Source organism: Micropterus salmoides, unplaced genomic scaffold (assembly GCF_014851395.1).
Source record: "Micropterus salmoides isolate LMB-PRFRI ecotype aquatic unplaced genomic scaffold, ASM1485139v1 Ms_hic_scaffold_17, whole genome shotgun sequence".
Lineage (NCBI taxonomy): Eukaryota > Metazoa > Chordata > Actinopteri > Centrarchiformes > Centrarchidae > Micropterus > Micropterus salmoides.
Genome location: NW_024040817.1, coordinates 15,161,053 through 15,183,077, shown reverse-complemented (window position 1 = coordinate 15,183,077; position 22,025 = coordinate 15,161,053). Strand labels below are relative to the sequence as shown.

The following is a 22,025-nucleotide window of genomic DNA, read 5'->3' as shown; positions in this document are numbered from 1 at the left end:
ACACACGTGCCAGACAGACACATTCCTACACACAGTAAGATGCAGACCTGCACAACTGAGACTCAGACATGCAAACGACACTGTCCACACTTTCTCACAGCTCTATCCAGACACACACACACCCACAGTGTGACGCAGACAGTTGGAAGGGCCTCATCTCGCCGGCCTTTCTTTGCCTGTCTGCTCTGCGTGACCCAGCCCTTTTATATGTCTAATTAAGAAGTCAGACCCTCCAGTGTGCCATGACATACTCATGGCTGATTTCTAGCCATGTTTTGTGCCTGTGTCTTCGTCTGGATGGATTGGTTTTATATCGTAATCTATAAGATATTGTTTTCCCATCGAGCTCGCCGCCCCACTGTCAGTGGTCTGGGAGAGATGAGGGATAATTCACAAAATGTTCAATAGCACCCACTACACTGTTTTTGTGGGAAACCAGTGAGTGGATGACTTTTAGACAGAGACAGACACTGTGTTCATTTTAGTAGAGGGTTCAGCTGAGCATTCCCATGCTGATCTTTGTCACGCATTTATGAGCTACACAATATGTGTTAATGTGACAAAAAGGAAAGTGGAGATTCTCTTTAAAACCGTGCGATCAGTCTGTATTGTTTTTGCAGAAGTCTATGCGTGTGTTTTTTTAAATTTAGCCAATAGGTTTGAATGTGTCCGTCTGTACGCACGTGTGTAGAAATACATTTCCACGGCTTGCTGGGGATGGACAACACACTTCATCGTCCTGTCTGGCCGACCATGGAAGACGTCCCCTTAACCCCTCCCGACTGAGTCACGACCTCTGAGCTCTCATCAAAAAGGAGGCCAAGAGGTTAAACTCAGCAAACTAGCAGGTCAACAACCTCTTTATCTGACCTTGACCCCCCGCGCTGCTCCGCGGTTTTGGATTGAACTGAGGAGCCTGTCCCTGACATTTAACATTTCCAAAAACTTCCACAGTGGTGGAAAGTAACTAAGTACTTTTACTCAAGCACTTTACTTGCACTTTACATAAGTTTGTCTATTTTGTGCTACTATACTTATACTCCACTACAATTCAGAGGAAACATTGGACTTTTTACTTCACTACATTTATTACTGGTTACTTTTCAGATTAACACCTTACAATTAAAAAACATGTAATACACTTATATATTGTAATGCATTGTTAGTGATTCAAAGTGGTTTCCAGCCTTTTCAGCTTGTGACTCCTCATTAAAAGCAGCGTTTAGTTGGAGCTCCTTGTCCCATTTCAGATGGTAGCAGTTCCACCAAAGTGTGACTTACCCTCTGTTTAAGGCCCAACAACATTATCTATTTGATTATTCTAAATATTCAGTAAAAAGGAAACGATAAGAGAAAAGTCAAAAAAAAACTTAGTTATTTCTTCTTCTCTACCCCATTAATCATCTCACGACCCCTTAGATTTATCTTGTGACCCTTTGGAGGTGCCCGATTCCTAGGTTGAAAACACTGGACCAAACTGTATATAAAGAAGAAGAGTTAGCTCCACCTCAACCAGCTACATCTATAAAATGGTACTTACACATTCATGCACTATAGTAATGTCACATATGATATTAATTAAGTCACAGGGGAGTATTTTTTCTGCAGAACAGGTATTTTTACTTTTGATACACAAGTACACTTTGCTGATAATACTTCTGTACATTTACTTAAGTTGGATTTTAAGCACAGGGCTTTAACTTACAATGGGGTCTGTCTATACTGTGTTTTTGGTACCTTAACTTAAGCAAACGATCTAAATACTTCTTCTACCGCTGATTGTAATTGTTTGCAACAATTAACGGTATAAGATCAGGAGGGTGTGACTCTATAAACACTAACTAGCAGGATGTTATAGGTGTCTTTATGAGAAATCCCAGAGGGTACAGAACAACAGCCAAAGGGATCAAAGGTCAAGCAACTTGTGGATTTAAAAGGCCATCGAACAGGGTCACACAGAGCAACCTCCTCCACACACACACGCAAATTCAAATCATCAATTGTGTGTAGAGAGGTGGCGAATTAGGGAGGAAGTGACCATTGTCCGTCTGCCCTAAGGTCAGATCTCTTCATGTCACACTTCATTTCTGACCTTTTCATAGGTCAAGAATCATAATTTATTCAGTGTTTTAACATGTTTATTTTCCACAATATGTTACTTTGATATAGATGGCGGATACTTTACATTGTATAGAGAAATAGTAAATAGTGATTAAGATTTAGGCAATTACCAATAAAATGAAAAAAAATAAAATAATAGATAGCATATGTTTTTTTACAGTAACATCGCTTTACTTTTAACAAAAAAATTGGATACTTCCTGCCAGTCGGCATCTTTTAAATCCAGTCATGGTTACATAGGTTTTGAGAATTTCCAGTTTTTCATGCTCGATGTTTGTGTTTGCTTTTTACTGTAAGAAATGCTGTACATTCACATAAGGGCAAGGTATCGTTCGTAGGTAACTCTAATGTGGATATAATACCCAAGTTTTGGTACCAAGACTAAAACAATTTAAACAGGTTTACTTAGAGACTTATTAACTATGTTTTTCTAAACCCCTTTACATGGTAAATCCAGTTTAAAAACAAACATCTTTACTATAACTTGCATACCAAAATAAGATAAGTCTAAAATTGGCAAGTTTTAATTTAAATCAAACACTATTTAATTAAAAGAATATGAGTGCAAAATGTACGTGCCTTTAGGCTTTGCTTTCACTGAATTGCTTTCATATCAAACACAATTTGTAGAGATTGAGAGATGAAGCAGAAACATTGTCATTTCTGCTAAGTGCTTCTCTTGCCATTTGTGCCTTGACAAAATAGTCTAAAAGTAATAACCTTGCAAACTTTATTCAGATAATGTCTGTTTTAGATAATAAGTAAAGAAGAGCGCAAATCTGAACATTTGATGACAACTTGTAGTACTTGACAGACATGTATATTCTACAGTTATACCTGTGTTCGGATGGAACCAAAAAGGTATTGAGGTTCAAATTAGCCTTATTTCCCACACATTCAATAACTTATTGTTACAATAAGAATGAATCTTAATCTCACTGCACCATCCGCTGCATTCAAATAAGGCTTAAATCAAATTTGACCTTCACACTTAAGATTCAGAGACACAACAGTAACAGGTAGATGTAGACAGAGAGAGGTGGTGGGAGTTAGACAGGACAGATTAATTTTGTCTTCATCATCTCATCATGCAGACGAGGATTTGCCGTTGAACTTGAACCTAGCTCCCTCCCACCGCCTGTTTTCATGAAGGCAGCCTAAAGCCCTCCAGCACCCCCACCCCCCCAGCGCTGTGCCTGTCTTTGTGAAGCTGTCTCCCTTGACTTTCCGCATCCCCCGTCTGGCCCTCTGCAACCTCTCTTCCATCTCAGCCCCCTCCCCTCCCGTGCAGCCATTCTTCACTTCTTGGTTGGGGGGCTCCAGGAGACGGCCTGCGGGGACTCGCAATACAGAATGCTAATCAGGCCCTCGGCGGCACTTCCCACGATTTTCCTCCCAGACATGAGCTTTTGTTTCGTTATTGATTCCATTATAATCAGACGGTTCCCGTAACTTTCCTGCTGTCTGGAGGCCGGTCTGCAGCGCTGACTGCAGCAGAGGGCCTACCTGTCATATGGCCCTTCTCTCATTCAGGATTTATGTTTTGTCTTAGTTAAACAATACAAATTCTCTTGTTTACAAAATCTGCAGTGGTTCTTACACTCACAATATTAGTGGGGTTTTGCCCTCTTTAAATACACTGCCAGTCAAAAAGGTTTAGACACCCTAAACGTTTAGCATTTTTGTTTAAATATGATTTTAAATGTACTGAAAATACCTTTAACTGAGAAATGTTCATATGTTTTTATCCTGTAGGAAATAAGCAAATGGTCCTGATCACTCTGTAATTAGGGTTCTGTTGTAGACAACCTACTGTATGATTTGTAGAGTGGATTCTAATACTGTGTGTTTTTCACACTAGGCGAGCTGCCAGATCTTTTTTAACCAGATTTTTTTCCAGTAACCACACGCAGTTTGATGCAACATTTTTCATGTTTAGTAATTTATCCTTTATTTATACAGTGTACAGGAGGTACAACAACATCATGTTAACAGTTTAGTAGAACAGCAAATACAAAATAACAACAAAAGCAGAGTCAATTAATAAAACAGAAATGTCAGACATGTCAGACATTTTGGTCGGCCATCATCAGGCTGTTGCGCAGTTGAAGCAGAGCCACGAAGTGGCAATCAGAGCATCTGAAAGTGCCACGGTGACACAAAGCTAGCTATCATGTTAATGATCTGTACAGTAAAACATAGCTAGATTACCTCTAATTTTCTCTGCAAAATGGAGAAACTATACTGTCCACGCCTTCCTAGCCACCTGCGAGTCCATATACGCCGGCATACAGAATGGCAGCATGTTTCTGCCTTGTTAGCATTATCGCTAGCAAACAATCTTCTACCTGCCTAAGAGGAAACAGGCGGCACAGTGTAAGAACATTAATAGTTAGCTTTGGCTTTACATCGCAGACAATTTATACAGTCTGTGCAATTTACTCGTACAGTAGGAGTTGGAATTAAACATAATTTCTAAAATTGTACAATGATTGCCCAGCTTTACAGAAGGGTAGGCTACATCTTTTGATTTCAGGTGACATTTTAGATTATTTCATGAGACTGCTGTACTAACAGGAAAGGCAGTCTTTCCTAGATCAGTTATATAATCATGTACAGTTTCTTTCTGGCAAGTTCTCATTAAGAACATCTTTCCTTCCTAAGAGTACCCACTAATTGTGAAATTTAAATTCTAGCTTACTAAAGGCAGGAACACGGGAGAGGCTGGCCAATTAAACCCATATTTGTTAAAACATATAGACAAAGTCTCCAGTGATACATGCAGGAGATTTCAAATAAATAAATGTATATTGTAAACAACAATTTACCCAGAAACATGGACGTAGTGTCTGTGATTTCACCCATAGTTTTGCCTGTCGCCATCTTGGCAGTGTCTGACTCTGCATAACTTCCAGCTAATGCAAAAATAGGCACATGGTTGGAGCATGGATGGAGCTAGCAGACAGCTAGCAGCTAGCCTCCTGTCACTCAAAGTGACCACGCCCTTAATTATGCATAACTTTAAGCCTTAATATAACTGAAACAGGTTAGTTGTATAAAAATTCACCCCCTGTACAGAGTGCATGAATGAAGAAATTAGCTATAAAATTCCAACTTATTACATTACATACATTACATTACACATTACACTTATTACATGAAGCAGCTGAAACATCAACGTCACTCCTGTAGTTGTGATTTCTGTCCCATATATAGTGAGCTGAAGGACAATGACGTCCACTTATAATGAACGATTTATATCTGTCATATTGTGCGTCAAACAGAAGCTTGGAAACCTTTTCCTAGATGAGATCTTTAGTCCCAGAGTGTTTGTGAGCTGAATGAGGAGCTCGTCCATCCAGATGTTTCCAGACTCTACATGGAGCACAGAAGCAGCTGGATCTTCTGGCCTGCGCCTCCTTAAGAGCAGCTGTGCCACGATGTCCCAGACGCAACACATCATCCAGATGTGACTCGGATCTTCCTCTGCAAGTGTACAGCGCGTGTAAACATTGATCAATGATTGTGTTTAGTGTTTATATGAGCGTGTTCTCTGTTGACTACTGGAGCATTTCCACCTCCAGACATTTCTAATGAGGTTTTTGTGAAATAAGTTGGTCAGTTACAGTTATATTACTTTCACTGTACAACCACGTCTTGATCCTGAATTTATAAATAGACAATAGAAGCCAATGAAGCCACCTCCATGTAACAGAATAGTTTCATCCAGATGGATCTATTCAACCTGAATCGTTTCTGAAACGTCATATTCTTTAAATTCACAGTAAGGCGGTTTCTCAAGGTGAGCTCATGTATTAATCATTAAATATACCAATGTAATGTGGTGTTAAACTTATGTGTAATGTTAAGGGAAATCATCTCACAAATCTGACTACTGGCAACATAAAAATCACAAAATACATCCTCTATCACAGACAACGCTGGTTGTTTTTAACAGAATTTAGGGAAATTGCTGTATTTCCGTATTAGAATGGTTTTTCCCAGCTACACTTCAGTTACTGTTAAAAACAAGTGTAAATCAAATGTGTGAGTGAATAAGAGTTGTTAATCTAGTCTCCACTGTTGGACCTTCTGGGTTATAGCTGGGTAGAGAGCAGGTTGTCTTTATGACAATCACTTGCATGCCATTGAGCAAGGCAGTGCACCACAAGCAGTTAAGCTTCTATGTGGCTGATGGTAAACGTAAAAGCCATCAGATGACAGCCATGACAGAAAGTATATAACTAACCTTATCGTTCATATTTATAAAAAACTAATAGTAAAAAATGAATAGAAATCGTTTTGAAAGCACACAGCTCAATGGTCATGTGCCCAGATAAAGCCCCATGATGCAGAGCATGCTGGAAATAAATCCATGTATCATCCAAAATTGGTATGGAATTCCTTTTTTGATGTGTATGACTTATTTTCTTAGGCTCTCTGTTGCAAAGTGGGAGCTGGAGTTTATTTCTAAGTTCTTTGTCTTCAGTGTGACTATTTACATGATTTTGGGCATTAAACAGGAACAGAACAGGCTCAGATATCCTGTTTTGTTTTGTTATCTGCTTGATACATAAAAATGGATTTTATGTGTATTTACATATGAATTAATTAAAAATAATAATTAAATGCTTCAGCTAATCATGGCTACATGGATAGTTCAGGTCAGGTTTGCAAAACATGCCCTGTTGTTGTTGTTTATTTAACGTTAGTATGTGGACGATGTACTGTAGCAGATATTGTAATATGGATGTAATTTGATGGTTCAGCAAATTGGTGAAATAACCGTTGTGTCATTGTTGATTCTACGCCTTTATCATTCTCATCACAGATAATATAACTTGTTTCACACACAAATGTAGACATAGTAAAAATCCACACATACAGTTATTGTCATTGTAAACATTGATACTTTTATTGATTACATTAACTGCAGTAGAAACAGTTGCATAGTACAGACATCAAGCACATTAACAGAAAGTCATGTGCAAATCATGCTCATAAAACCTGAAACAGTACTTTATAGTGCATTATAATATCAATTGCATTATTCTCTCTAAATAGTGTTCAACCTGCATAAACTCTAATGCACATATTAACATTAGATCATAGCAAAATCCTCTGCATTCAGTAGTACATCGTAAGAGGAGCTGATTTGACTGATAAATGTGGAATACATCCAGATTTTAGTCTCTGAGACTGTGTAATTACTGAATTAAAGGATACAAGGCTAAACTTCTACTAGCGAGGTCTGTATTCATTGTTTCTACAGCATACAGAATAACGCACACATTGCACCTATGCTCATATACTGCATATTAGTAAAACATCACAATTCACAACATTTCTCTGTGGACACAAACTGAAACAGAACATTTAGCTGCTAATGTGCTTAACTTAAAAACACAATTCATGTGCAAACACTAATGCAAATAGTGCAAACTTAACAAATGCAACCTCCTACTCATTTCTTTTGCATAGATAAAAGTAAACATATGATAATTATGATTGCACAAAATGCTTCCCTGCAGTGAATATGTACACTAAAAATAAGAAAATACAATTTAATAAAGATTGTAGAAAGTTGCAATGAAATTAGGCTCCAGTCTTGTTGTACACAAAATAAAAAATAAGAAAATGTGATGTATGTGATCACTGATTTAACCTGATTTAAATCATCTGTAAGAACAAAAGTCGTTAAATAGAAATGTACACTCTAATAAACAGTAATGAGATGATGAAATGTGAAAAATGTACTGTACTGTATGTGTCATCTGAGGGATTGATAAAATTAACAGTTGATAGAAACATCTAGTTTTACATCAGACAAATATACAAATTCAATTGCTAACTGAAAAAAAATAAAAACAAAGATTAAAAATGTTTTAATCTAGCATTTAAGATCTAGGATACAATTCTCATCTAAAGGAGAATTGATAGTTAAACTAATAATAATAGTACAAAACATTCAAAACATCACAGCAAATCTTTTTGTCATCTACCCTATAAATCTAAAATCTAACCTTTTCTTTATCCTTCCTTAAAAACAAACCCACTCTGAATCTCAAATTTTGTGCTTTTTGAGAGAGATCGAGATAGTGTGATCTGAGCTCTGACCTAAATGAAATTCTAGTGCAGATGTTTCCAGAACAGCTATGCAGAGCAATTCCCAAGAACACAACACCGTCCACTTTTCCGTCCTTTACTCTCACAGATTCAGTCCACAACAGTTTGTCCACTTGCATCAAAGTCTGTTGTCTTTCAGATAAAGATGTTCTGTCGTGACACTTGTATCTGTTACCACTTTTAAGACCTGACGGTGGACAGCAGAGTTAACACTGTCAGGCCTTGTTGTTGTTGTTGTTGTAGACGACTGCTTTCACAGAATCCATACATTTCCTCCAGTATATTAGCGGTCAACGATGTAGTCCTGTGTGAATGGGACATCATTGGACTCAAAGTCACAATCCAAAGAGATGGTCGGCAAAGATCTGGTGATTCCCAACTCCTGACTGAGCAGAAACCTTAAAAGAAGAAGAGGAGACATTAAAAACAAATCCATTAAAAAAACTACAAAATAAAGCACAACCACATTCACCTATAGCCTTCCAAACTTTACTTCTAGAAAGAATAAAACATGTACCATACAGATGTACAGTTTCATGATTTCTTCCAAACTATTCATACATGTACAAATGCAGTATGTGGAGCAACAGAATATCTATGTGGTTGTATTTTTAATACTGTATTATACTCAAATTATGTTGGCGAACCAGTTGGCTCAAATCGCTCCAATTCCTCAGATGCTCTGATTCTACTGTGTTCAACTTCACTGCATTTACAGAATAGGACTGCAGACGACTTAAAGATATAGATCCCAGGAGACCAGCCTGGTTAAATCACATCTACACATGCAATTAATAATCCAAACTCATATATTCTGCGTGACACACATATCCGATATTTCTGGGGAACAATCAGCCTATTTTGACAAAGCCCAGTTAAAATAAATACATGGTAAATATGTGGACGGATTGCAGCCTGATTCTGTGCACAGACTCAAACATTAGTGGGACTCTGAGCTAAGCCAGGCATAATTTATCACAAAGCTCACTGTTGGTGTTTACTGTATCGCCTTTACTGCTTTTTAAATTTTTTACTGTAAGCTCACATTCACCCCCCATAGATGACACGCTAATAACAGAGGGAACAAACTCACACATAAAAACAATCAACCCAGATAAAGGAGGTGAAACACAAAACTCCAAAACAGCCATGTCTGTATTTGCCAGTATGGTCTAGACACAAGCTGCTCTCCCAATCACCAACATCACACCTCCTTCTCCTCTCCCTCTCCTTCTCCTACTCTTTCTCCCCCCCCCCCCTTCTCAACTATCATTGTCTGAGCCACCAAAGTGTTTTTTTTCCCACGCTTTATTTTTCCCCGTCCTGTTTGTAGGCAGGCAGGAGGAGGAGGTGAGGGGTGGAGGGGAAGGAGGGCTAAGAACTGATGGGGTCACCATGGCAACCCCACATTGGCATGCCACTGATTGGACTATGTGGTGGCTAATTATTCAGCGCATATGCTTAAAAAAAACAATAAAGTAGGACGTATTCAAATGCAGAGCCTCGCATTGCATGGTGTGTGATTAACATAAGAGCCCAGTGCTGCTTTTGAAGAAAGACGCCTCAGTTTTGTCGCTCCACGTTGAACTTAAATAACATTTTGTCTGCATGTTAAATACATTTGGACATAGCTTTAGAACTGTTATGCTTTTGTTTTCATAAATTTACAGATTTAGTTTATGAAATGTGAACTTTTTGTCTTGAACTTTACATTTAAATGTAAAAAAATGTATTTAAACTAATTCTTTTTATCTATGAAAAGATTAATAAGTCACATTTAGGCAGTTTGCATGCGAGGATCAACAAACTTTACACTGAGGCTGCAAAAAACTGAAAGAAAAACCATGAGCAGCATGCTAATGGCAGGCCTCTGAGCACTGGCATGATAGGCAAATTGTGTGTGTGTGTGTGTCAGAGGCAGTAGGGATGGAAGGTCTGCTGAGTGAAAGAAACCGGTGTGTGTGTGTGTGTGTGTGTGTGAGGAGGGGAGGTTACATTAACAATGGCCAGTATTGTTTACCAATCTCCCTTGTCCATTAATCAGGACGATCCGGGTCTAATTGGAGTTTTGGTTAAGCTGGTCTCCAGACCCCCCTTCCCTCCACTGGCCTAAATAATGGCGTTACGCCACAAGTGCCGCCACACATTGGGGAGGACAATGTACCGCTTGTCTGAGGGCCCAGGATAGGATCCCCACCCTCTCCTCTTCCCCTCCTTGCTTAGCGCCTCCTGCACCCCCCAAAATAAACCTCACACAGAAACACAAAGAAGGCCTCTCACTATTGAGATCTCACTGTCGCAGGCTCCCTCTCCTTGTCTGTCAGCCCCCCCTCTCCTCATCCTACCCTCTGTCCAGTCTTTCTCAGTCACTTACTACACTTTACCCTCCCAGGACTCATAGGTGGGTCGCTCGTTTCTGGCAGTGGTGGTGAGAGTTGCAGGTTCGGTGGTCAGGTTGAAAAACCACATCGAAGGAGGTGATCCTACTCACTTCTTTAACACTGTGTGAAGGTTGGCTTAATTGCCGATGTCACATAAAACCTCCGAACTCAAAATCAGTGAAATGTTAATCTTTTCAAACCAGCTGAGCATGCTCAAAGTAAAGCCAGAAAAGTTGGCATGATGGTTTTTATTCAACAGCACAAAGTTACTGTATATTAATGTAGAGTTATTTACAGTTAAATCACAAAAGACATTTATTTAATCTCTTGGACTTTCGAAACCAAATGGTTAAAATGCATGATCATAACATTTCACGTTTGACGCATTCAACAGCAACAAAATAGAGAGAATTGATGTTTAATTATTAAATATTATTACCAGTAAAATCTCCTCTAATTCAGAAATCAGTGGAAGTTAATGGCGCTGTGTCAAATAGTCCATACGGCAACAAATATTCTTCTACAAGCTAATTTTAAAATTGCACATGTGACTCAACCAAGTGTGACAACAAGCAGGGATTTATTATTTATTATTAAGACAACTATGTTACTAATTACGGTTCCTTGTGGGTGTTAGGGAGCATGTAGGTGGGTTTTTTCCGCATCATCAAATGAAGCTGTCTGCACACGCATTCAGCGTAAATGAATGCTCCACACGCAGAAATAATGCCAGTAGAGCAAAATTGTAACACTTTGTAATCAAAACCCTTGGAATAATCTAATTAACGTCCCAGAAATCAAGCGGTCGAAAAAGAGTTTTCAGAGGGGGAATCCAGATCACTGGTCGATCACCAGTGTCTGCAGCGTGACGACGGGCACAGCGAAAGCGACTCAAGAACCGCAGCTGCCCTTAAAAATGCCAGCTTGCCGACACTCAAAAGCCACTGGCTCTACGCTTTCCTCCAATCTCATCCCTTCCCGCGTGTCTCTTGGGGCGATCTCTACAATTAACAAACTGGCAGTAATTAACACTGTCTTGAGGCAACCAATGGCGCGAAAAGGATCGGGGGGGGGCCAACATGAGGTGGGGGAAAGTGCAGCGCTGGCTGTCCATGTTCCCTTTTTTCAGCTGCCATTTTGTGCCAGTCTTAACACCTAAGATGGTGGCAGGACTGTGACTTGCTGTGTGGGAGAGGAGGACAAACTGGCAAGGGAGGGGTCTGAGAAGAGGAGGATTATGGGATTGAGAAGGGGAGTCTCTTATTTTCATTCTTCTAGTCGGTACATTGCTGAACGGTTACCAAGACAGGGGAAAAAGAGAGGCGGAGAGACAGAAAAAGGCATGATCGTCAGATTGCTGCCCTATATGCACACACACACACACACACATACACGTAGAGGAGGAATTCTCCCACACATGGACACGCAAAGACACACACACACTCACATATCAGAGAGGAAGAACAAAGTGTTTATACAGTTTGGGTGTGAAACTCAACAACACTGTGATGGTCTGTTTGTATGAAAAAAAACATGTAATTTACATGTGCTTAATATACAGCGCACACATACAAACACACACATGTGCCCATGCATGAACACACACACACACACACACACACACAAACAACCAACACAGCCGTTCTCATGGTATGGTCTGCCCCTGAGCATGCAAATGACATTCATTATGCAAATGCATACAAATCAGAACCAACCATCTGAGAATCCAAGCTGGGGAAAAACCAAAAGAATAAAATTAAATGAATGAGGGGAAAAGAAAAAGAAAGAAGAAACATGTTGGGAAGTGTGCGTGGGGAAAGTACAGTGTCACTTTAAGGTGCAAAAAACACATGTAAACAGAAAAATAGCTTATAACCTATTTTTCTATCTACCAAAACATAAGATTTCAAAATATAAAAAGCTGCATAAATTGCAAATATAACAAATTTAGTTGCAATGTATAAACATTGCATTAATGTAAAGCAGAATTTTTTCTTTGTTTTAAAAATTAATTCAGTAAATTAAATAATTCTCAAAGCCTTGTTTTCACTAATGTATGGGGACTTCTCCAGATTGAAACCTCACACTACCTCACACTACAGACAGTTGAGTCGTTGTTGTTAGCAACTTTTAAAGATTTTATGTTCCTAGATAGTTTTTATTCTCAACATTGCTACGCTAAAGATGGGAGAGGGATGACACATGCACCATCTTTCCTCACTGTCTTCTTGTGCCTCAAAGATTCTGTCTTTCAGTTCTTTAGCAGGAAAAACAGAAAATCAACTGCAGAAGAGCATCAACTGGAATGGAGATGCTCCAAATGATGGCAAAGTGCCGCTAATTGCCTCTCGAGGTGTTCTTTGTGTTGTTTCACCTCTCTCAGCACCACTGCTTCTGTAGGACATGCTCTCTAAAACCCCAGAGGATGTGCATGCACGTTATCATCCATTTAATAAATCATCCAAACCCCGAAACTCGACCCAAAATTGAGGAGACAGTTGTGTGTTTGTGCTCTGTTTAAAATAGAAGCTGATGAGGCTGGAGGCTCTCTTGCTTGGTTATTAATTTCTATATTTACATGGAAATGTGGACATGTAGAAATCTGCTTGCCAGTTACAGATACCTCCATTTACCAGGTGTCTGAATGTAAAGAGCTACAGCTTCATGTCTCAAGCATGCATACTTCACACCACAACCAACGACAACAAACAGATTTCCCTCCTAAAAAAGACTCCAGCAAGAAAACTGTGCTAGAAAGCTTTAGCCAATTATCTGGCATCGATGAAAAGGCAAAAAGAAAAAGAGGCTAATTAGAAACAGATTGGGGCAAAATTCTTACCAAAAAAGAAGTGCAATTATACAAAGAAATTTGTGTGTGTGTGTGTGTGTGTGTGTGTGTGTGTATGGTTGTGCATTTGTTTTTGTGTGTGTGTGAGAAAGAGAGAAAGTGGCCTATAACAAAAAGGAAGGGATTTTATCAATGATAATTTTTTTTTTAGTTTAACATTTATCTCAACATCCTATCCAAGTGCTTTGAAACCGTAAACTCCCTTATTCTTCTCCTTCCTGAAGTAACTGCAGCTCATGGAAGCAATATGCTTCATTCTTCAATGATGTATTTGCAGCGATAATACGTTTTTCAGAAACAAAACCACCAAACCGATGAGGTGTTGTTAGTGTCTTCACAGGCACATTTGTGATCAGTTAGAGAGGCCTCTAATCTAAAAAAACAAAGACTGGATAGGTCGTAAATCTCTGAGCCACAGTGCACCGAGAATAAACCTCTTTCACAGTTTACCTTTCTAGTTATAGATGGGTGGACTTCGCCTCATAAAAGAGTGGTAGAAATGTCAGTTTTGTATGCTTTTCATACTCGACAATGTCTGATTTGGCTGCACAGTTTGGTTTAATCTGGCACACCGAGCAGACTAAAACCCTGGGAAATAACTGGAAAATAAGGCCCTCAGGTGCGCAAATCAGCTTTTTGAGAAAAAGTCAGCAATGCTTGAATTTGGCCCTTTACTGAATCCTACAGTTTATTCTTTAGCAAAAAGCTTCAGCCCTCACTTCCTACAGAGCACCAGAGGAGGTTTAAAGTGACAGTGAAATTGATTTTCATTGCATTGTACTTTGTTAATTTGATGCATGTCCTCCTGAAGCGCGATTTTTGCACAGAATAGGAAAGGATTAACTCCAAGCTAGTAAGACACTGGGATGTCATTTATAGAGAGAAGGGCCATTTTTGAAGGGGTAGAGGCAACTGAATGTCTGCTAAATATGTGACCATACTATTGGTTGGAATATTTTTGTGTATAATAATGATTAATGATTCTCTGTTTTACCAGGAGACAAAAGTACATCTTGAATGTAAAAATAACAGATTGTTTTCAATAGGAGGAGCAGATACTGTGGATAATGTATGAATTGGTTATTTTGCATTACTGTGTGACTTTAAAGTGCATATTTAGAAGGACTTCAATGTTGAATTTGTTTTTTCCGTCCTCATCGACCGCCTTGATTGACAGTTTGCCCTATACCAGTGGTTTGAAATGAGATAGCATGACGAAATATTCACACGTTAACTCGCACACTATCATCCTGTCAACCAGCACATTGTACGAATCCACACAGCAGCACAAGCTACACCCCACCACTGCACTACATGTGGTTTGTATACAACAAGCAAATTTGATGTATTTTGTGAAAATCAAAATACTTTCTGTAATTTCAGTTCAAATATTGATTATTTGTGTCTCCTTGTGCACATTGGATCCTCTCCAAGAGACCCCCTCCCCTCCCTTATAAAATGATGCCTTATGTAACACAGCATCACAGCATCATACCTTCACGTCATCGGTTGGCACAGTCCATCGTCCAAGCCCATTCCTCTCTTTTTTATTTAGTGTTCTTCTCCTGTGCAGGCGTGTAATGGGATTCTTGTTACTTTCGGTTATCTAGCTTTATGAAGAATGTACGTCACTCATACAGCTAGATAACCAAAGATAACAGACAACCCCTCAGGCCTGCGAACACAGCTCTCTGCTGGCACACACACACACACACACACACACACACCTCCGACACACCTGTGAGGACAAACAATGACAGGGAAAACTGCTTTAAAGGGCTAATTCACCAAAACATCGCTCATTTGATGTGTTTTGCATGTATTCCAGAGGCGGAAATAATGACAATAATAGTCATAAATCTGGAGCGGTAATGCAAATGATTTATCACATGGTGTTAAAAAAACGCCTCAGAGAAATGAGATGAAAAACAAGCACGACTAAAGATTCACAAGGGATACTGCTGGGAAAACACATTTTCCAAGCTATTAAGTGTTTTTTATATGTCTGAAATGTGAATAGGTTCTTATAGGAATTCAAAACAAAGCATTATAGCTGACTATCCAGTGAACTAAAGACAACAACAATAAAAATCTTTATGAGGGGCATCGGACGCTAGGGGATGAAATGGAGAAGAATTTACACAAATAGTGCAAATAGAAAATGTTATAGCAGAATGCTAAAAGGAAATTCTTTGAAAATGTAACACATGCCCTCATTTTACAGTGGGGTAAATACTCAATTACTGTCTATATATCATCTATATTCCCAGCTGAAATTATTTAAACTGTACAAACGGGCGAGATGTCACATTCATAATTCTTGAAGAAGTACTTTTTTGTCTTCCTGTAGTTCTTTATATATATATATATATATATATATATATATATATATATATATATATATATATATATATATATATATATATATATATATATATATATATCATGAGCATTATTACAATATTAACATCCACAAAATATTCCATGTAGGTTATGTATCGTTTAAAAATATATCTTCAGTCCAGCATGGCAGTTCAGATGTAACACCAACTGTAAAGGAGTTAGTTTGATATATTTCTCATGTGTGTAAGTGACTGATAGCTTCACTTAAATGTGCAAAAAAAAGGTTACAAAATGTATGCAAGTAAAGAAATGTGGGACAATTATTGTGGTTATTATTAATTTATATCATTATGCAGTATTTTTAGACCTTTTAGACATGTTTATTTTAAATATTACAAGATATTTGAATTAGATCCTTTTTACTTTAGGCAAGTGCAATCATATTTATTTAAATTGTGACATAATTTCTATGAAACATAATTATGTGAAAATACAAAAATATTTAGACCCCAAGCCAAATACATCAGTGTGAGTGTGTATATGTCTAAAAAAAATTTTTTAAAAAGCGTTTACCCCCCCCCCCCCCATAAAGTGCTTTTTTAATGCTTTTGGCGAGAGAGGGGAGTGACGTCACAGGCATCGCTGGCTTTCAATTAGTGTGTTAGCAGCGAGGTGTGATGTGTGATGCCTAATTAACACACACACACACGCCATTATGGAGAAGATGTTCTTTCTTACAGCATCGTGAAAATAGGCCACTGCTTCCATCCACAAACACACACCGCTAAATGAACTGTTAACAACAGTTAAAGCTGCAGGAAAGCAGAAAAATGCGGATAAAGATATTACAGGCTGCACATAATTGAATGCGTAACATTTTATTTTGCATTTGCTTACTCGAAGGTCTCCCAGAGAGGATGAATTATACTGAAGGCTTTGGATTTTTGCCCAAAAAAAACCCTCAATCCATTAGTGGAGATCACTTTGCTGTTTGCAGGCCGCGACACGCACGTTTTAACACGAGTTCACGACTTCAGGGTTCACACTTGCTGACAACTTTCTCGTTTGCAATGTATTTATTGTTTTTCATTGCACTATTACACTATTGTCTCAATCTGTCTATTTCGTTTTTGTTTATAATGTGTGTTTGATTTTATTAATGTATTATTGTGTTATTGTAGCCTATAAGTAGCACAGCGTGAGCATTGTACAATCCAGAGTCAAATTCCTCGTATGTGTACACATACCTGGCAAATAAAGCTGTCTCTGATTCTGAACTGTGCTTTTCTTTCCCATTTACTGTGTGTGTGTGTGTGTGTGTGTGTGTGTGTGTGTGTGTGTGTGTGTGTGTGTGCGCGCGCGCGCGCGCGCGCGCGTGTTTTAAGTTTTTTAAATTCCAAAATTTGAATTGCATGAAATTTAAGTGGGATGTCTGTAGCTGCTACAATGGACACAATAATTGTCAAGTAGCCTAATCGTCGTTTTATATTAGCCTATGCCTCGTGTGTATTTCGCTATACTAAATTTAATAAAATACTAATAATTATTATTATTGCAGCGGATTCTTTATATATATATTGCTTTTTGTTTTTTTCTGTTTGTGTTATTCATGTTTGTCAGGTGCTAACCAGAGGCTTTCACAAAGCATTTGTGATTTAAAGCATTTTGCACCGTTGACTGTAAATTGACTCAAATGAGACACTTGAGACCTTTTCTTTAAGCTTATATCTGATGCATTTCCTGGAATCAGGCCGTGCAGAGACCAGTATGGCATGAACAGCTTGTGACATACTATATAGCTTTAAAAAACCTATAAGATAATGTAATGCATGGAAAATGATAAAGAAACAAAAAAGACATTAGGTTCGTCTGACCCCCAGGTCCCTGTGGGGAAATTACACTGAAGTGTTCTCTCAAGGTAACTTGACGGCAATACAGTGAAAATGTTCTACTTTAATAGATTGTCAGGACCATAAAAGACTGTAACTGCTGCGAAATGTGAGCGGAACAGTCGCGTCCACAGAAAAGATCCAGAAAGGATTTTAAAATGATTTCCAGAAGTGATCGATTAGTTCCACACAGCGAGAGAGAGGGAGAGAGGGGGAGTGTAGGTGTTTCTAATTTTCTGTGTATTATTATTCTAAGCCAGTTTAAGTCCTACACAGTCATCAGTGTTAAAGTTAAAGTGAAATCATTCATATTCACCTGGGAGTTGGAGGAAGCCTTCATCTTCATTTCTGGTGCTTTTGTGTTTATGTTTCTGGAATAAGAAAAAAATTAAAAAATGACTTGGGGATAGGATGAAAAGTTGACAAAAATGTCCCAGAAATACATCTTTAGGCTGAATAAAACACACGATCCCCTCTCTCTCTCTTTCTCTCTGGAAAATCCCTGGAAAACACCCCTAGGTGGGAAATCTGCCTACTAGGTCACAAACGAGTCCAGTTTGCGTTGCTCAGCAGGGTCGTTCAGTTTTGCACCTGCAGCTTGAGAGGGAGGTCTGACTCTGCGCCAGAGTGAGGCTCCAGAGATGTTGCTGCAGACTCACCGCGGTCCCTTTTCAAATTAGAGCCTTGTGTCTCACGGCGCAGTCAGCTGTCTTAACATGCCTTCCAGACTAAATATTTCCGTGTCTCATTCATGTCTTTAAGGGGGGATTTTCATTGGCGAGGTCAACCGGCCGTGTATTTTTGCCTGGATTCACCTGTTCAGTCGAAGTGCAGAGTCATGTTTACTGCACATGATATAGTATCTGAAATTTGGGGGAATAATTTGCTTCATGCGGCCTGGACCCTGTACGAGTGAGTTATGCAGTTCAGGGCCTTAGTGATAAAGCAAAATACATTAAGTAGTCTCTTGCATGCGTAAAATCAGTGTTTCTCTATAATAAACCTGATGCACAGAGAATTTGTTTGCAATACAAAGTCCAGCAATATAGCTAGTAGATTAACAAGAAATATCTCTAGGCTTTGGCGCAGTAACCATGAATTAACTATAAATACATACTTAATACTAAAAGTTATGTATGTAATAATTATAGCAGAAAATAAACATATACATGCTTGAGAGGGAGGTCTGGCTTCCCACTCACACAGATTAAACAGGCCTTATGTAAGAGCTCTGTGCTGGCACTATAATCCCAGGCTGCAGGAAGCCGCACGCTGTTCATGTACAATAATCACCTTTTGCTTTTTACATACCCCCACTCCCCCCATTTTAGGCTTTTCTGCGCGTAATCTGTTGACAGCAAACTGGCCACACACAACGCAACACTGCTGCGAAAGGTTGCACCACCCGGCCCTTGACACCACCGCAGGCCGGTGTACTCCATGCAACAATACAATTACACTTTACTAAAATCTACAAGGAGATGCCTTATAGCTAAAGTGAGCGGCAGGGTTTACTATCTCTACAGTTTGGGAATTAACCCTGTGAAAATGGTGCAACATGAACTTATGTAATAGCAAGGATGATAACAACAGAAGATAAGGCTGATCCGGGGTCAGTGTCACTGAAAAGATTCAGATTTAAATTCAGCATTGCTTTATTGGCATCAAATACACCAAACCTTTGTTGCCAAACCAGAAAAGTGGGGAAAAACTCTAAGAGTCTATTCTTGTTAAAAATGTAGGTTAAATGAGCAGAAGGATAGAGAGGAGAGAAAGAACAATGTTGATCCTCGTTCTTTGGTACAATAGTAACATTAATACTAATAAAGTCGCCAATAAAGACTGAAAACTGGTCAGAATTCCTTGCGGAAGACAAGAGATCACCTGCCAGAAGAAAGGCCACTAAACTCAGCGCTAAAATTGCTGACTGCTGACATCTGACCATAGAAGTATGAAGTCAAACTCCCTCGGATATATAGGATCTCTGGGCTGCAGCCACAAGTGAAACTACACGTCTGTGCTGCTGCCATCAGACTGTGTTCAGCCTTTATCTCAGATGCGCAGCAGCAGCACCATTCATACAGACCTTAAACTGGTCTGAGAAAAGGAAAAGCCACATTGGGAGAAAATGCAGAGATTTAGTATTTAGTCGGTCTGTAGATCCTCACTTATTCCACAATAGGTAAAACACATAATACAGTGTATCGCCTAAACACGCATAAGCTCGCCATATAAACCCTCTTCTTCACCTCTCCTGTAGGTTTTTGTTGAAACTAAGACTCATTTGCCACAAAATCACTCATAATACAAAACACGGTTCTTACTGTCCCTCCTCAGATGCAGCAGGGTGGGTTGCACTGGGCTTGGATGAGCTCCTGGTAAGCAGCGGTCCCTCCGGACGTGCGGCATGCTGGGAGCCAAGTGAGCGCGTTCATGAGCGGCGTATGGAGCTTTGTGGCGACGGCGCATCGTGACGTCCCGCCGGCCCCGTCCATTGTTTTATTCTAACGGGTCCTCTTGTTTTTTTTCCGGGCATATCGTCACACGGCTGTCCTCCACATCCGCGGCCCCCGTCCTCCCCTCACCAAACAGGAGAGTTGGGGCTTCCCGCCTGGATGACTACATCTCCACCACCGTTGTCTCCAAATGGTTTAACATCTCATTTGTCCAAAATCATATACGTCGTCCAAGCGCCACCCCCTCGTGAGTCAGTGAGGTAACACTGTTCCCACCCTCTGAGATTTTTGATATTATGCAAGACGGCCAATGTAATTATAATAAGGACCTATGGCAGCGCCTCTCACGCCCCCCAACAGACGCATGTAGAAGTGCATGTGGCACCATCATTCATTCATCCAAACTAACGTCTAAGTCTTACAGGAGCTTTCAGTGTGTGAGTCAGTGTCATTAATCTGCATGCCTGTATTGTGTTATCCCTGTAATATTCCTATATATATCCACATGATATGTTTAGAGAGTTGTTTGAATTCCAGTAAAAGTATTATATTATATTTCTACTCAAACGCTACCTATTAATCTAATGTGCTCATTAAAGTCTGACTCAGCATCATGAACATCATGCTCTCGCTTTTGGCTATTTCCAATTGATATTCAAGCTTGTAAGTTTTGCCTACATATCCTATCCTTATAGTAGCCTACCTACAATTGTTTGTTGGCCAGTACAGGGAATTATTCATGAACGTACTGCAGAAATGCAGACAAGGCTCTGTGATTTTTAGATGGTTAAATGCGAAAAGTCATGTCTTTGTATTTGGCTTCCCACCCAGAATTGACATATCTTTAAGATGGTGGTTGTCTGTGGGACTAAAACTTGTGGAGGCACACTGGAGAGGCGCTCCCGCTTGGCTAATTATCATGATAATCACACCAGAAATCTTTTGAATCAGTGAAACACGAATCCTCTCAAACGTTATTTTATATGGTCTCAGTCTTGTCTGTATAGCCATAGATGTGTTCATCATTTGCATTAAAGAAAGTTTACTCAGTCATGTTGATCTGTCTAGACCACATCGGTGTGTGGAAGTGCCTTCATACACAGGCCGCTCACTACAAATTGTACAAATGTCCTACAGCTACGCTTCAGTTAGAAAACATACCTATTTGGTACTACATAAGTAGCCTATAGGCAGACTTGCTTTATAAAGGATTTATTCATTGTAGTAAATGGCTTTATAACTGGTTAATAAAACATTAATAAAAGCTTTATGGTCAGTTGTAATCCATTAATAACAACACATTTTACATAGCCAGGTTATGTTAGTCAGGTTATGTAACTGTTACCATGTGGCCACTTACTTGCAAGTAAAAATGTTGCAGAGGTTCTGGACCAAAATCCATTTATTAACAACTTATTAAGCATTTATCAACAACTTTTATAACAGCAATGTTACATAGGGATTTTATCACAATCTGACAATCCTAAATGTTGTTATTAAAGGTGTAAAACTGATAAGGAATTAGTAAATGATTTATCAACCATTAATAAAGCCTCTACCCCTCTATATGTCTTGTTTATTAGTGGTACAGTGAAACTTTATTTTGCTTTTATCTTTATCTTTCAAAAACAATTCCCTAAACAGATGGAAACCTCAGACCTGTTTGGCAGAGTCATTCTCTATATGAATGATGGACATGCGGAGCTGAAAGACCCGGGAGAGCCTCTGATAATGGACTGACGGATGTTGACGTGAACTGTAGCCGTTTTCTCTCTGCTCTACGTATGTGGGACCAGATCCACACACACGTTTACTGAGCTGTGATGAGAGAACTTAAGTTCATTTTTAACCCCTCTACCAA

At 39.2% G+C, this 22,025-nt stretch overlaps 1 long non-coding RNA gene across 1 annotated transcript; it reads right to left on the bottom strand.

Moving 5' to 3' along the window:
* Positions 1 to 6,947: 6,947 nt before the first annotated feature.
* Positions 6,948 to 21,264, bottom strand: LOC119906742. The gene is made up of 3 exons (XR_005445019.1): positions 20,033 to 21,264; positions 18,025 to 18,079; positions 6,948 to 8,645 (listed from the first exon to the last, which is right to left on the bottom strand). It is a non-coding gene; the product is annotated as an uncharacterized LOC119906742 (long non-coding RNA).
* Between the last annotated feature and the right edge of the window lie 761 nt (positions 21,265 to 22,025).